The sequence below is a fragment of the Lygodium microphyllum genome, chromosome 24 (assembly GCF_053477565.2).
Source record: "Lygodium microphyllum isolate KBCC chromosome 24, Lygodium_microphyllum_v1.1.10, whole genome shotgun sequence".
Taxonomy (NCBI): Eukaryota; Viridiplantae; Streptophyta; class Polypodiopsida; order Schizaeales; family Lygodiaceae; genus Lygodium; species Lygodium microphyllum.
Window position 1 is genome coordinate 27,517,598 of NC_141158.1, and position 14,443 is coordinate 27,532,040.

Genomic DNA, 14,443 nt, shown 5'->3' on the forward strand with positions numbered 1-14,443 from the left:
ATCCTTGTATAATATAGGCCACTAATAACCAGCAAAAAGCACTTTTCTTGATGTTAAATCTCTTGCAGAATGGCCACCACAAGGTCCATTATGTAACGTAGTTAATATCCGTGTAGTACCTCATCCTCACAGACACACCTTTGATAAAATTCCTCATGAGAAAAATACTTATATAGATAGCTTGACACCAAAATATCGGTACTACTTCATCCTCACAAACACACCTTTGATAAATTTCCTCACACGGAAAATACTTATATAGATAGCTTGACACCAAAACATAAGATCGTGATTCCAATAAAATATGACAGTGTTTATGCTTAGTCGTAGTTGGTGGGTATTTAGTCATACTAAAAAAATTTGCAATATCCACATATGATGGTATGGTGATAGAAAGTTCAAACAATTGAGCATCATGTAGATCATCATATACACACTTCTTTATATCATCAATAATTAACCAAGACATATGGTCTGCAAGAACATGTGATTGATCGACACGAGTAATTACTTCAAAATCAAATTCTTGAAAAAGAAACATCCATCTCGTAACTCGGCCACTAAGTTCAAATTTATTTAATAAGTACTTCAATGCTTCATGATCCACATTGAAGATAAACTTCTTGTCTAATAAATAATGTCGAAATTTAGTAATGGCAAAAACCATCAATAAGCACTTTTTCTCAATTTTGGTCTAAATTTTTCCCACATTACTTAAATTACAACTAGCATAATAAATTGGATGATCAATATTCTTATTATCTTCTTGGCATAGAAAAACTCCCATTGTATCCATAGAAGCATCGACATGAATATGAAACTCTTTAGTCCAATCAAGTGAAACCAAAATTGGTCCTTCCACTAACTTAATATTTAGTTTCTCAAATGTAGCTTGACACATTGAGTCTTAATCATAATGTTGATTCTTCTTGAGTAAGGTGGTTAAAGGTGCATCTACTACTACAAACAACTCGATAAACCGCCAATAAAAATTTAGATGACCAAGAAACCCTCGTAATTGCCTCAAGTTTTGTGGTGCAAGTAAATCAATAATTTTATGTACTTTTGCTATATCCATTGCAACACCATCACTAGAAACTACATGGCCTAATAATATGCCTTGTGGCACTCCAAAAATACACTTCTCTGGATTCAAAGAGACTCTTGTACTCTCACAATGTTGGAACACCTCTTCCAAATGATCAGCCATATTTTCTTCATCACCATGTACACAGAAGCACTAGCTCATCATGAGCTTTTCTTGCCAAAAGCATGTCATCCACATAGAGTACCAAAATCAATAAAGATCCATCACTATCTTTCTTCATGTACAAGCATGGATCCATAGCACTATGGCTGTAGACTTGTGATTGCATAAATGTATCAAACTTATGATACCATTCCCTAGGTGCCTGATTCAAGCCATAAAGACTTTTCCTCAATCTACATACTAGGTGTTCCGTGCCAGGCTTTGCAAAGCCCTTAGGCTACTCTCTATGTAAATCATATCACGCAAGTCCCCATGTAAGAATGCCATCTTGACATCCAATTGGTACAAGTCCAAGTCAAGCTATACAACCAAAGCCAAGGCTAAGTGTAGGGTGGCTATCTTTAACCACAAGAGAGAAGACCTCATCAAAGTCAACACCATGCTCCTACTTAAAACCCTTTGCTACCAATCTAGCCTTATATGCCAACTTGGGATATCCAGGGGTACTTTTCAACTTATACACCCACTTGCATGGCAAAGCCCTCTTGCCACTAGGCAAGGAAACCAAATTCCATGTAGTTAAGAAAGAGAGAGACTCCAAATGTGGGAACTCCAACAGTCACAATGTGTGATTGACATTCTCTTTATTCAAATGTCACTAAAAGAATAAAGAATGAAGTGATAGTGATGGGCTTTTGCCACCTGCAATGTGTAGGTGGTGCGAGTATTGTCAGTGTAGTAATACATGGGTGGCTAGGCAGAGGCGCATTTACCCCCAACACCTTTATCCTCATTAGAGTTAGATACATTAGATGCTCCATCTGCTAGTGAGACGTCATCAAGTGACGAATCCAACGAGGGGTCCACTACACAGGATATCTACCAAGTAACCTTAAATGAGTAAATAGAAGATCAGGAGAGGATAAGGGATGGGGATGTAATTGAGCTAGACCTTGGTATGATGAATGGTTCATGGCCAATTAAATTAGAGTCTATGTTCTCAGTTTGGAAGAAAGAAAGGACTATGTGTCCTTGATTGAGAAATTTCGGGACATCTTTGCTTGTAGTTATGATGAGCTCAGAGGTTTTCCTCCTAGCTTGGCTATTCATACTATCCCCTTAAAGGAAGGTAGCTGCCCTATGTGACAGAAAGTAAGGTGTATGCCTTTTGAATTAAGGAATGGGCTATTCGAAGAACTGACAAAGCTACGAAAAGTTGACATGATATTTTCGGTTCAACACACAAAGTGATGTTCACCAGTTGCTATCAAGAAGAAGAAGAACAATTAAATTTAGCTTTGCATAGATTTTAGAGAGATTATTAAGCACATGGTTAAGGATTACTATTCGTTACCATTTATTGATAAGATTTTGAATCAATTAGCAGGTAGGAAAATTTATTTGTTTATGGATTTCTTTACTGGATACAATCAAATGGCTATTGCGAGGAGGAAACAAGCTGAAAATGACATTTATCACTGTCTTTGGTACCTTTGTATATCATGTGATGGCCTTTGGGTTATGCAATGCGCTTGGTTCTTGGCAACAAACAACTTATAAGACTTTTGGTGAAATCTCCCCAGAGGAGTTAAAAGTCTTCAATGATGATCTGGGGGCATCCACCACAAGGGAAAGGCAACTGATTATTCTAAGGAAATGTTTTGAGCATTGTAGATAGTTTTGCATTACTCTGTATAATCCATGGAAGTGTATCTTTGGGGTGCCCTATGGATTGTTACCTCACCATATGGTTAGTTTGGCTGGTATTGCAATAACCTAAAAAAGATAAAGGTTATAGTTGCTATGAGCCCATCACAGGACTCCAAAAGAGGTACACAACTTTCCGTCGTCGATGGGATATTATCAAAGATTTATCAATACACTGGTAGAAAGAGCATTGCCATTGACAAACCTCTTATCTTTTAACTGTCTGTTTGAGTGGAATGAAGCCTCTATCAAGTATCCTTTTAGGATGTGAAGTAGGAACTAGGGAAAGCGCCAATCCTAAAAGAACCTAGAAGAGGTGAAGTTGTCTATATATTTTCAATAGCCACAATGCATAGTATCAATTGTTGCTGCTATTTAGCCCAAATTTGGGAGGAGAAATGGTATCATCCAATTGCCTTTGCTAGTAGGAAATGGGAGATATCTGAAGTCAATTATACTTATATGGAGAAATGGTGCATTGGAATGGTTTTTGCCACAAAGAAATTTAGGCATTATATTCTCTATGAGAAGGCAATATTCTTTACGAAGGTGGAGGGACTTAGATTGTTGCTAAACAAGTTGTAGCCGCCTAACCATTTAGCAAAGTGGCTAATCACTTTGCAGGAGTTCGATTATGAGATTAGGAGAAAGCCACCGAAGTTGCAGGGTATTGTGAAATTTCTTGTGGATTTTGGGGAGCCAAATGAAATTCTGGCTAAAGGAAGTGATATTGAAGACTTATTCAAGATTGATACAACTTCCATTCATTCTTGGTATGCAACTATACTACATTATTTATCTACAAGAAGATTTGGGGCTACTCTATTGAAGTCAAAAAAGAGAAAGGTCAAACAGCAAGCATTACACTTTTTGATTATAGTGGGTGTTTTGTATTGGAGAGGAGTAGATAACATTTATTGCCATTGTGTAGTACTTGATGAGGTACCATTCATTCTTGAGGAGTGCCATGATTTAGCATGTGAGGGACATTTTGCTGGATGGCTTATCACCCAAAAAGCTCACCGTCCTGGATATTGGTGGCCATCAATTTTCCAAGATGCTTTCAGTTATGTTAAGCACTGTGATGTATGTCAAAGACACGATGCGAGGAATAATTGTTAGCGACCTCTAAACCCTATTTTTGTTACGTTACCATTTTGACAAATGGGATATCAATTTTATGGGACCAATATACCCTTCATCGACTATGCAAAAGCCATATGTTATTGTAGCAATGAACTACTTAACAAAGTGGTCTAAAGCTTGAGAAACGGTGAAGGATAATGCTAGGGGAGATGACTAGTTTCATTATGGAGCAAATCGTTTTCCATTTTGGTCCACCGAAGGAGATAGTGTCTAATTGAGGGACACACTTCTTGAACAAGGTTATAGTAGCCTTGATGAAAGCTTTGAAGATTAAGCACAATAAAACTAGCCCATATAATCCTCAAGCCAATGGCCGAGTTGAGAGTACAAATAAACAGATGGTGGGAATCTTATCCAAGATAGTATTGGAAAGTAAGTGCGATTGGGATAAGAAATTGTATGCGGCAGTGTAGGCTTACAACATGACATTTAAGAGAGCCACTAGCCACACCCCGTTCAAGCTAGTGTATGGGAAAGACTGTGTTTTACCATTGGAAATAGAGCTTCCCACAGTGCGTTTCACTCTTAATCATTCGTTGGGTGAGGTAGAAGCATTACAAGAAAGATATACTTTTCTTGCACATCTTGATGAGATTCGGTTGTAGACTTTATTACATCAAGAAGTAGGGAAGAAGAGAATGAAAGTCCTTCATGACCTTCAGGCTAAGAAATATAAATTTGTGAAAGGTCCTTGGTACTGTATCATTATGCTCGTCATGAGCTATTTCCAGGTAAATTGGAACCTAAATGGGATGGACCATACAAAATTGTATGTTTAGGAAAGAATGACTCTATGGCCCTTTTAGCAAATTTGCAAGGGGTAGACTGTAAAGCTAAAGTTAACTTTAATAAGATGAATCCTTAATATGTGTAAGGGATGACGTTGGGCTTGGTGCCTGTGCAAGTCCTTCAACATGCAGTAGGTACCGATATGATCAGATGGGACAAATCATTCCCTATCTTGAGCACCCATATCTAGCGCAACATTACTACCAAGGTTGAGTGATCTGGTGGAGTAAAGGTTTTCATGTTATTGAGTGGCAAGATGAATCTCTTATATGGAAAATTAAGGTCTACTACCACAATTGTCAATGAATTTTGACTAGCATTCCTATCAAGTTTAGCGAGGAAGGAGGGATTGTATCTATTATGCATCCTCTCTCTCTCGGCTTCATTTTGATTATCATAAGTGGAAGTGAGCTAATTCGTATGTCATGGCCTATCAATGAAGACTAGGTTTATAATTTTTTTTAAAATAGAGCTTCTAGAGGGCCCACTAAATAGATACCCTCTTTTAAAATAGAGGGTCATTAAAGATCCCCAACTTAGGGTTGTTATGAAGATGGGAATCTATTTAGGACCCTCTTTTACTAATAATATAGCAAACTACAAGGCCTTGATCATGGGGCTAAATATAGCCCGATGTGGTGGTATTTGCCGATTATTGGTAAAAGGTGACTCGCAGTTAGTAATCAATAAGCTAATCGGACCTACAATGTGCGGGATCCCATTCTATGGATGTACCGTTGCATAGCCTTGGATATGTTGCATTTCTTTGAGACAATGACTTCTCAAATAGCTCCTTGACAGTGGAATAGCTTTGCGGATTCCCTGGCCACCTATGCTTGCATTGAAGATGTCTTTTTCAATTGTGGTCTAGGGGAGCTCTTACAATTACCTTCTTGCCTTAGCCCTGGACTACTTTGGGGTCTTCTTACTAACGTATTCTATTTTGGTTTTCGATGGTTAGTGGATTATGAACTAAGTAGTAAGCAAGCACCTTCCTATTTTTTCGTGGACACAATCGGATTGTGTATTGTCATATTCATCAGAAACCCCTTGCTATTTATGTAAGGGGATTAGCCAATAACCTGATGCACTTAGTGTAGGACTTGAGGAGCCCTTACCCTTGGTTGATTTTGTATTTAATAGAGTTATGTTATAACCAAGGGTTTATTTCAATAGTACGTTGTTGAATGGTAGTAAAATGGCTTATTCCATAAGGCCAATAGTGCCAGTTTGTTGGTTGTGAACGGTTATATTCATTTACACCAAGTGGGCTACATGTCTGTTTGGTACGGGTATGTTTAATGGTTTTTTGTTTTAGTGACTAAATTAGACATGTTTGACGAAGTGCTTGGAGGGAGCCTTTGCACTGTGTGAGAGCTTCTTGTGGTCATTCTAGGTGGTGTCATCACCTTTTCAAGTTTATCCCTTAAGTTGATAATGTTGTATGTGTATGTGGGGGTTATTTTATTTTCAGGGACCGGCAATCAAGGCATGAAGTCCTAGGGTTGGGTTAGGTATATTTGAGGGAGGTTCGAGTAGCTGTCTACTACCTCTTGTAAAGACATTGTCAAGCATTGAAAGACATGTTTTAGAAGACAGTCCTAGTGACCCTGTTCTCCTAGCATGTTAGGTAGGTGTTCTACGAGTCCTTGCTAGTGTGAGGCAGTTAGAGAAGCTTGCCAAAGTATAAGGAAGAGGAAAATTTGAATATACTTGAAAAAAGTGTGTAAAAAGGGGTTTCAACCCCTCAAAATAGAAAATAAAAGAAAGAAAAAAACTTAAAAATGATTGATTATCACCTTGCAGAGGCTTGGTAGGTTCCTGGAGATGAGACATACCCAAATCCAATGCCTTGTCTTCCTTGGGGTAGTAGTTAGCCAAAATAAAAAAATAAGGAAGGTTGGAGCGATAATAAAAGTGAGAGAAATAGAAAAGGATTAAGTGTCGCCTCACGAGAGCTTAGGAGGATCTTGGGTGCTGAGTCGTTAGGACATGAGGCCGATGCCATGTTCACCTTGGGTCACTCTACGCTCAGCTCTCTCCTTTTTACATGCTCGAGTCTGGAAACTTTGAAAGAAAAATGTGTTAAAAGACAATATATGATGCCCAAGCTATAGGAGTCCTCACCTAGTAGGAGTTCTTGGCCCAATTGTCCTTAGTTAGGTAGGTAGTTCAGGCCACCACTAGGATGATCTCTTTGATGGTTCTTTCTAGCAAGTCCATGTTGGAGTCATTGGTTTGCGACTTGCTCTGGATTTCTATCAGATTATGCTGGGCCTATCCCTTCAGGATTTTTATGCCTTGATCTTGTCAGGGGAAAGGGTGAGATCTGTTCATGTGCTTTATTTTGTATTCCTTTTTGTAGCAGCTTGATGCTTTTTATGGTTGTTGTTTGTGCAGATCAGTTCGTGGGATTCAATGGGTTGAGTCGCCCTATCCTATGGTTGCCAATATGAGAGTGGATTTTAATGGCTATTTTTGAAGTAGAAAATAGTATAGGAGGCCGCAAAAGACCAAATTTTCATGCAAAATGAAATGGTTCTAGATCGATGAGCTGGAGTTTTTCTAGATGGAGTTCAATGCTAGGAAGCCAGTGCAAGTCTCGATTCATCGATCAGAGTCCGTTTGACCCCCCCATTAAATCCCCACAAGGTTTGGTGTTATGAAGCAGATATGTGATCTAGGAGCTAGAAAGTGTGTGACAGTGGCAAGGCTGATAGATTTCAACGTCATGAAGTCAACCGTTCAGATGGATCTTAAATCCGAGCTCATTTGCCCCTCTAAAAGTGAAAAGACCACGTCGACCAAAGTGTGAACTAAAAAATGTGAACTAAATTTTTTAAAGCTTAAACTTTAAGCTCACTTAAGCATCACAATTCTTCAAAAGTGGAGGGGAGGGGCACCATTTTTTTCGGCACCCCCAATTTTTTATTTTAATCATTTTTTGTATTAGCACCATCAAGAGGCAAAACTTTGGGTAGCAATAAGAATTTTCTCACCCTCCATTGCCACAGAGATGATCGAAATTAATACATTTTACATAAAGATCTGATTTTAGTCTTTCTCTCTCTTCTTTCCTCTTCTGGTTTGTTCTCATGGATAAATATAAAAGAGAGGGGGATAGACTGAGATGGATGTTTTTTATCATGTGATGATGAAAGAGTGTAAAGAAACATGTATCAAGGTTGGATGGATTGTTAGGGCCATGAAAGAGCATTAACAGGCCTCCAACAATACACGTATCATAATGAGCGATTTTATGAGAAAAATGTAGATTTTATTGTTTTATAATTAATTGTTGTTTGAAATGGTTAGCAATGATTGTATTTGATTGCCCATTCTCTGATTGATCAGTCATGTTGAAGGAATTATAAAAAAATTAGTCGTATAATAATTCTATGCTAAACACATAAAACTTGACGCTAGACGGTTTAAGGAAAAACATGTGGTTTTTGGGTTTTTGGTGTGCATTTGTTGTTCCTATGGATTAAAACATGTTAAGAAAATCATTTGTCATAAGATCAATCAATCTAAATTATAAAATAGGTAATTAGTAGTAATTTTTCATAAATAAATAGAAAAAAAAAATAAAAAAATTAGGTTTTTTTGCATCATAAGAATAAGGAAAAATAAGATTTATGTTTGTGAACGTATGATAGAGCTAAAACATGAGGTTTAGTCTCAGCTTAGTCCCATCTCTTTGTTAGAGTGAGTTTTATGGCTTTCAATAAAGATAAATACATTAAAAACTATGCTTCACACCTATCAACTCATGCAAAATTTTAAACGGTAGGGAGTAGGAGGTTGTTGAGTAATGACATACATTAAATTATGATGTTTCATGCTACATATCATATAGAGTTTGAGGTTTTTAAAAACTTAAAGGGACTACTAGCACGAAAAAGCTCGGTACTAGCCCTAAGCAATGAAGCACTATCATAGGAAAGAAAATCATGAAAAGAATTATCTTTGCAATTTCATGCTATTGATTTTCAATGGATAAATGTGTTTTAGAACGATGGTCATATACACACTTGCATTGATGCACCATATGGTATCATATCCTGGATGCATAGCATATGTTTGTATGAGTGATGACCAACATTGAGAGTGTGAGGTATCCCAAGCTATAGGGCTAGATATTCGGTTCCTTGGGGGTTATTTGGTGAGGTTTATCTATCATCTCATCATGGATTGTTTAATTGAAATAGTGGACTTTGTTTCGAATGTGTTTTATGTTCATGGCGCATCTTGGGGCCAATCCTTGAGGTGTATAAGAGCCATAGTGGAGCCACGGTGATCAACTGAGGGGTGCTCCCTTTGTGTGTGCTACGTAGTGTATAACACCAATATGTTTAGGGACTCCCTCTGAGGAGTGGGAAAAGAATCATTCGTTGGACTACAAAATCATACAAACACAAAGCTCTTAGATGCTCCTAGCTGTGAGGCCATGTGGGGTAATTTTAGGTGAGTAGTAAAGGCCGGGCTAGTGCATTGGAGCCAATGTTGGACCCGTTTTAGGTCCCGAAAAATTGAGGCTTTCAAGGAGGCCCTATGGTTAGGCCATCTGGTGGAAGACCTTGGTATTACTATAAATCCTACATTTCATTCAGATTCTATGACTATTGAATAAGAGAAGGCTAGCCACACATTGTGATTATTGAAGTTCCCATATACGATGTCTCTCTCTCTTGCTCTGTTGCTCCATAGACCATAGATCTTGATTTGGTCTTGTTTCCACTTGTGTACTTTCACAGACTTTCATTTGCATCACAACAATCGTCATCACCTTCTTTAACAAAAGCAATAAAAAACTAATCATCTTCACCATCAAAATCCCAATCATGATCTTCAACATCACAACAAGTTCATATTTCATCTTTGATGCCCATGACTATCTTCTTGTTGTCCATGCACAAGTGTATACAATCACATTGTGCACATACCCATCAGACTCCAATTTACACCCATCACCTTCAGCTGTACACACATTGTACACCACACCCCACACTAAAATCTTCTAGTACTCTACACACCACAAAGTGGATGGTGCACAATGCACAATGCATAGGCACCATCTATAATAGAAATCTTATTAATTCAATTTCATTACACATAGGTTAATATATATCACCATTAGGATATCTTGCACTTGCACTACATAGTGCACAATGCATAGTGCATAGTGCATGGCACACAATATACACATGCATACAAGTGCCATACACCTCATACCCAACCTATCTAGTGCACACCACATCATATCACCCATCCATACATATTGTGTATCCTAGTGCACTAACTTGTTAACTTAGTTGGCATACATGTACAACAACCTACATCCACTACAAGATATAGACCTTATAGCGACGTTTAAAGCGACGAAAATACAAACAACAAAATTTGCCCCCGTCGTCGCAAAAAGCGTCGTTATTGACGACGCCATGGAATCGTCGCTATTTGCGTCGCTATATGCGTCGCTATATGCGTCGATATAGCGACGCATATAGCGACGGTTGCAGAGATTTTGCGACGCTGATAGCGACGATAATAGCGACGCCTGCAGTAAATTTGCGACGCAAATAGCGACGGTAACAGAGAAAAAAATTTTTTTGTGGCAGGGCAGCAAGCTGCCCTGCCACATATAGCACTGTGTGCTGTATGAGAGCCATACAAAATAGTTTCTGCACTACTGCATACAAAGCGTTTGCAAACAAAAAGAATCTATACTGAAATCATAAAACTGATAGATGAAATAAATACATGATATCGCATAAAATGAGATTGGTACAATCATAAAACAATATCACTAATACATAGAAAATGTCTACATAGATCGGGTGACTAAAAACTAAAGGTATGTGAGCGCTAAGGATCCGAGGGCGAGCTACAAATCGTCGTCCCCCGAAAGCTCGTCCCTCTGCAAAGGAGCATCAAACGGATTCTGCAGAAAAAGAAACAACATATCAATCCACCATACAATAATGCATTCAAATATCTCATGGTAACTACGGACATGAAAGATGAGAGACTTACTGGGCCGCCGCGTCTGTACAATCGGTCGATCAATGATCTGAGACCGTGCCTCTCTGCATATTGAGTCTCAAGGCCTTGCGGATCACGATTTGTAATGGAGTGCTGCAAAGAAAACAAAATGCTAACTGTTAGAAACATGATTGTCAGTACAAATAACATCTCAAAAAAACAAATAAGCAAAACAAAAGAGAAACTTACAAAGTCCTCCAAATATGTCCTGTGGCCGCCACTCCCAAGATGATGTACTGATCCGGCCTCGATTCGTGCCCTCGCCGCCTCCCGCTACTGACTCCAACGTCCTGGCGAATTTGTAGCCTCCTCCCTCAGTCGGCGCCAGTCCTCTGCATCTAACCACTCGGGCTTTGGAGCCCCACTCTTGATTGCCTTGCGTGCGTCGGATCGTCTATGTGACATGTATGCACGCATGCAATCCATCATCCAGCCCGTAGAGAATCTATCCACTGCGGCTGGCACCGGGAACTCCTCGTGCAAGGATGCTACTATGTACTCCTTGCTCCCCTCCGGTATGTTCCTCCAATGATCCAGGACGTTGTGCCGAAAAACTTGTTGGCACAACTCCCTCATGCGAGCCATCACCCTCCTCCCCTCATCATTCATGATGATAGCTCCTGACCTGCAATCCACTAGGTATCCATAATCCCTAGGAGTGTGCCTCGTATGGGCCCTCTCCCATCTCCGTCCACGCTCCTGGGCATATCCAGGAGACCCCTGAACATCCGGTGTACCGACGGGGGTACCCTCTCCCGGAGTGCCACTGAAAGGGGTGCCACCAGAGGGGGTGCCACCAAAAGGAGTGCCACCAGAGGGGGTGCCACCAAAAGGAGTGCCACCAAAAGGCGTGACATCTGCCGACGGCTGCGCAAAAGCCGGAGTAACTGGAGTGGACGTCCCCACAGGTGTGACAAATCCTGGAGGTGACCGAGCTCTAGCTGAACGACGAGACGGAGACACCGCGTCCGTGTCTCCACAGCAGCACCCCCCTGATCCTCCTGCAGTCGCAGTCCCTCCCTCTGGCCCAAGTCGCGAGCGTCGAGATCGTCTGCTCGAAGCTGAAGCATCTGATCGCACTGAAGCTGATCTAGCAGAGCGCCCTGACGAAGAACGAGACAGCTCCTGATCTGCTATCTCTCTGAATCTCGCGAGCTGATCTGGAGACATACGTGCCATCATCTCCTGAAACTCCTCATCGCTCATCCCTCGACTCATCCTGAAAATATCGATACCTGCAGAGATAAAAAATAATGTTAGAATAATCAATTGAAACTATACAAAGCGCATTAATATAAATCATTTTTGAAAAATCCATCTTTTAATGCATATCTTATCTACCTTTATGGAAGATCTAAACAACGAATTGAGTAATACAATTCTCCAAGAATGAAGTATTCTATGGTCCCATGTTAATCTCCTGACATAACTCTGCATACACTGGAAGGTCGATAGACATGTCACTACAAAAGAACGAGTCTGCCTCGTTCTCAAAAAATTCTACGACTTCAGTATTTCCATCATTGTTAGCCGATGCGGGCTCCAAGCTTGCGGTGGCCTCCACCCCTTGTAATTTCGATCCCTCTATTTGCATATATTCTTCATCTATGCCTGGAACATCGCTTTGATCGTATACTCTCGCACCTCGAGGAGTTGAAGGTATAACATACCACCATCGAGGTTGTCGGGGATTTGGATAGAAGATTACCTGTTCACAAACACTTACAAACCCTCTTCAAACCATTGTGATATAAAGCATGTCGTATTACAATTAGCAAGCAAATGACTAGAAGATTACCTGTTCACAATGTGCCGGCAACACAAAGGTGTCGCGCAAATCCATCCATTTTTTTTCGGAATCTATTTCGAGAAATCCAGATGGACCTCGTCGAACCGTTGCGCCAGCTCCTCCAAGTACCACTTTGAACCACTGCACATCGAATATTATCATGGAGAAGCTATGGTAATCCACCGTAACAATACTTTGCAAATTCCCAAAATACTCCATCTCATCCACAACCGTGTTCGGATCCGTTGCTCGTCGCCGGCTCTCTTGCTCAAACCTTGCCATGACACCACAGTCCATTGTGGAGCGCATTTTGTCAATACGCTCCACCCGAAAATGCCGTCCGCGCGACCACGCTGCACTATATATTTTGTACTGCACATTGAAACACTCAAATTAGATGTAGCAAACAAATTCAGATACGACACATTCTAAACCCCTCATTACCTTTGGATTACATCCCCTCGAGAACTCCCACTCCTCCATTGAGACCTCTGCCCCTTCGCTGGATGCTGCGATCAAGGCTCCATGCAACCATCGTGTTGACATAAACCGCGGCATCTCCTCCATGCCTTCGGGATATCGAATCGGTCGGTGACGCGTACTGCGTCGGAATTCAGCTCGCGCTTCCTCTCGATCTTGCCTTGCAATTTGGTACTTGGCGAGCCACGTCTCCATGGAGGCATGGTGCAACATACAAAAGCGATTCACCTTCTCTTCCATTGAGGCATCCATTCTTTTTTCTACCCCATTTCCAACCACCACATCTCCAGTCAGCCTGTCATCGTCCTTGAGCGTCCATAGCATTTCATTGTCTGGTTCCACCGTTGGTAGCCATTGTGAGATATGCACTAATGCCTCTGACACCAACCAATTCCCCCTCCGCCATGCTACCTTCCGGACGAGCTCGTTGTCGCACAAAGCCTTTCAGGGTTTTCATGAAGCGCTCCAGGAAGAACATCCATCGCGTATGGACAGGTCCGGCAATCTCCACTTCGTCCACAAGATGCACAAGAAGGTGAACTTGTATCGTGAGCATGCTAGTGGGCAGGTATTTCTCAAAGAGACAGACCGTCTCAACTGCTCCCCGCCTTGCGGATTCAATAGAGGACGTCTTAATCTCTTTCTGTGAGATCCATTGCACCAAAGTCGACAGCTTGTAAATAGCCCCGCGAATTTCTGGAGTTAGGCATCCCGCGATCGCGATCGGTAGGACAAACTGCCACAAATGAGAAAGCATTAAGAATAATGGTCACTTTTCAAATTTCAAAATGTCCACGCTAATTAAAATCCATTCTGTTCACAAACCTGACATATCTTATGCCAATCATGGGATTTTAGCCCAGACATTTGGTCATCTTTAGAAAATGCGGACCTGAGAGAACGCATCATACCCGTCGGAGTGCGGATAGACTTGATTACTTGCTTCACAATGCGCTCTTCTTTGGTAGACAAAACCCAGGGAGCGCGAGGAAGCTGCACTCCCCCTTCAGCACTCGACTGCGGCCAAAGCGCCTCCATCTTACCTACCTCCTTTAAATCCATTCGTGACCCTATAGTGTCTCTCTTTCCTGTGATGTGGTCCCATAGCAAGCTGCCCACATTTTTGAAAATATGCATGGGATCCAACAAGTGGTTGACCTGTAAGTGGGTCCAATATGGCAACTCGTAGAAAACTGAGAACCGTCGCATTCCATTTGGATGTGATTCCGGGTTTACCATTTTCAGCTCGTACCAGCTTGCAGCGTTCATACGTGCTG